We start from the raw sequence: 3,993 nt of genomic DNA, 5'->3' as shown, positions 1-3,993 counted from the left end.
CCAGAATGTTTTAGCCAACTATAGACCTATGATCTAACCTTCCATTTCTCTCTAAGATTCTTGGAAAGCAGTCGCCAAACAGCTGTGCGACTTTCTGCATAGCAACAGCTTATTTGAGGATTTTCAGTCATGATTTAGAGTTCATCATAGCACAAGAGCAGAACTTGTGAAAATTACTAATGACCTCCTAATTGCATCAGACAAAGGACTTATCTCTGTACTTGTGTTATTAGATCTAAACGCTGCATTGATACCATGACCTTATATCCTATTACAGAGATTGAACATTTAATTGGCATTAAAGGGACTGCTCTAAGCTGGTTAAGTCTTATTCATCAGATCGATCTCGTTTGTCATGTTAACGTAAATCCTCTGTGCACGCCAAGGTTAGTCATGGAGTCCCACAGGATCTACGCTCGGTCCATCTGTTCACTTTATATATGCTTCCTTTAGGCAGTATTATTAGAAACACTCCATAAACTTTCATTGTTATCAGATGATACTCAGTTATATCTATCATCAAGCCGGATGAAACTATTCAGTTAGCTAAACTTCAAACGTGCCTTCAGGATATTAAAACCTGGATGACTGTCTTTTCTAATGTTAAACTCAGATAAAACTGAAGTTATTGCTCTCCAAGCACCTCCGTGACGCATTATCCAAAGATATAGTTACCTGGATGGCATCACCCTGGCCTCCAGCACCACTGTGAAGATCTTGAGTCATCTTTGATCAGGACATGTCCTTTAATTCCACTTAAAGCAAATTTCAAGGATCGCCTTTTTTCACCTACGTAATATTGCAAAAATCAGGAATATCCTGTCTAAAAATGATGCAGAAAAACTAGTCCATGCATTTGTTACTTCTAGCGTTACGGCAATTCTTTGTTATCAGGCTGCTCAAAAAGTCCATAAAGACTCTTCAGCTGATCCAATGCTGCAGCACGTGTTCGGACGGGAACCGGAAAAGAGATCACGTTTCTCCTGTTTTAGCTTCTCTGCATTGGCTCCTGTAAAATTTAGAATAGAATTTAAATTCCTTCTTCTCACCTACAAGCTCTTCATGGTCAGGCTCCATCTTATCTTAAAGAGCTCATAGTACCTTACCCCTGCGAGAGCACTACGCTCCCAGAATGCAGGGTTTACTGTGGTTCTAGAGTCTCTAAAAGTAAACGGGAGCCAGAGCGTTCGCTATCAGGCTCCTCTCCTGTGGACCAGGTTCCAGTTTGGGTTCAGGAGGCAGACACTGTCTCAACATTTAAGATAGGCTTAAGACTTTCCTTTTGATAAAGCTTACAGTTAGGGCATAGAATCGAATATTGTTAGGGTAGTAGTTAGTCACATAGTTTTTTCAGATTTAGCTATCATTAATCAAGAATATAATAAAACTAAAGGGAGACTTGCATAAGCCCGATCCGGTTGGGGAGAGTTCTAGCCCGACCGGGCTGGATCTCTTTACCTTGTCTCTCTTGGTTTTGCTGTAATATATTTTTAGACAGCTGGGACTATTTTGATACACTGAGCTCCTCTCTCTCTATCTTCCTCTTTCATTTATGTGCATCCATGTCCCAGAAATGCTTGTTACTAACCTAGCTCTGGGGAGTCATTCCCGGAGTCCTTATGTTCTTTTTTCCCCAGCATGTTCCATTGGATCAGAGAGGCTCCAAAATCAGGTAGCAGCTGTCGCCTTGGTCCCGCTCCATGTTCTGTGTGGCCATGTTCAACTGCTACACTGCAGTGCCCTGCACGTCCTGCTACGTCCTGCTGTGCCTTGTATGCTGCACAGCGTCCTGCTATGGCCATGAACTACTACAAAGAACTGCTACAAACTACTAATTTTTCTATTTTTTGTTATTCCACTCTTCATTCTACCCCAACCGTCAGACACCGCCTACCAAGAGCCTGGTCTGACCGAGGTTTCTGCCTAAAAGGAAGTTTTTTCCTCGCCACTGTCGCACTGTGCTTGCTCTGAGGAGACTACTAGAACTGTTGGGTCCTTGTAAATTCTGGAGTGTGGTCTACTTATATTGTCTTGAGATAACTCTGTTATGATTGATACTATAATAAAATTGAATTGAATTGAATTGAAATTACCAGTTACAAATACCTGTGGGCTAAGCATCCTCTGTCTGTAAATCCTAGTGATGTCCTGTTTACAATACGTTATTCATTCACAAAGGAATTGGTTGTCCTTAAAGGTTGGATTTTTTAATGTTATTTTTTTTTAATTAAGGCATTAAATCAAGTTCCAAATTGTTTTTTTTTTAATTTTGTTCTTCTTTTTGTCAACTTAGCATGGTTCCTAAACTATGAGCAGCACTGTATGTCGCTAGCTATAGTGTTACCATCTTCTTAATTCCATGTTAGCAACTAAATTGATAGCCCCAACATGATGTTTTAACAAGGACCCTTTAGGTGTTCTGGCTGGTAAGTTGAGGTACCCCACAAAATAATATCTGAAAAGATATATAGAATTTCTCTTGCCATGCAAAGCTATGGAAAAGTCTTTCTGGACCAGAAGGGTGCAGTTCCACCGTTGCCGCAAGCCAGTGGTTTCTTTATAACTTGCCGCTGTTCCTGGGAGCTTGGAGAATACGGTGCAGCAGCCATAGGCAGTGGGGAAGCCGGACAGTTGAAACACTTTTAATTAACGTAATTTACAAAGCGGTCGAATCACACTGAAAGCTGTATATTTGTAACCAGCAACCTACACCTTTCATCTGTCAAATACAGTTGCATGTTCAGCTTTGAACAAAACCGTTCAGGAGTTATTACAGCAAAAGTGGGACGTGCGTAATGTTTCATCCGTCCCTCCTGGACGGGACGAATGAAACAGCATGCGGGGACGAATGAAACATGCAGTTTAAGCCATATAATCTTCCAACAACTTTAATATTTTACTGTATATCATGGATGGTACTTCCAAAAGTTGTTATTATAGTTAGATTGGTTGCAGGACTATGCGTCTTTGTGAATGTCTGTAACAACTAATTCCCGTCATCCTGAAGCGCGTATGAGCGGTTATTGAAATATCATGCACTGGGATGATTGTGCTATTTTTATAGCTAGAACAGTAAGTTTTTCTTTTTATCATGTTTCTATTGTAGAAAATGTCATTTCACTAGGTTTTACATGGGTTGACTAATGGACATCCAAATAACGCGCCCATCAAGGTTTGGCTTTTTCAGAAGAGGTTTAATTACAGCAACTTTAAAGTGCTGTGGTGCATAGCCTGTTAATAAAGACAAATTGGTTATGTCCAGTTGCGAAGTGTTGACTAATGGTAAAACTTCTTTAATTTGCACTCACATCTATTGTTACTGTATTAGAGCTACACTCAGGTCAACAACCAATCAAGAAACTAAGATGTTAACAAGTAAAAGGTGACAGACATATACTCTTCTTCAATTTCTACTCTGTTCAACAAAGGTTTCTGTCATGTTAGCTTTTAGACACATCAAAGCTGCAGGGGGGAATTTACTCAGGCCAGACTTTGCTCCTGATGAGTTCTTCTGTAAGCAAGGACTTAAATATTATCTTTCTGCTCATGTACATGTGTGATAAAGTAATAGCATACTATATCAAATTCCACTCTCTATAAGATAAGCTGTCCAAAGAATGCTATTTAATTACACTAATTACTATAACTGTGTTGTGGATTGGTTCAGTCATAGTGTCATTTTGCTGTGTAGTTTGGCTTGCATGCAGTCCTATAACCCAAGAACCAGAATTTTAAGGTCAAAGTGAAATTTCACATCACAAGTTTGAGCGTTTCTCAAATACAGATAAAGATAATATATTCTGCCAAATGATGTATACAATGTATGATTTAAATTATTCATATTAATAAAGCTATTGATAGGGATCATATTTAAAGTGGCCACTGTCTAAATATAATAACCTGATGGCGAGAGGAATAAAGGATTTGGAGTAACGATTACTGTGTTAATAATATGAACTTATTCAGTTCATGTTTATTGTCCCCATAGGGAAA

This window comes from Etheostoma spectabile, chromosome 9 (genome assembly GCF_008692095.1).
Source record: "Etheostoma spectabile isolate EspeVRDwgs_2016 chromosome 9, UIUC_Espe_1.0, whole genome shotgun sequence".
NCBI classification, from domain to species: Eukaryota; Metazoa; Chordata; class Actinopteri; order Perciformes; family Percidae; genus Etheostoma; species Etheostoma spectabile.
The sequence above is the reverse complement of the archived record's forward strand: the minus strand, read 5'-3'. Positions refer to the sequence as shown.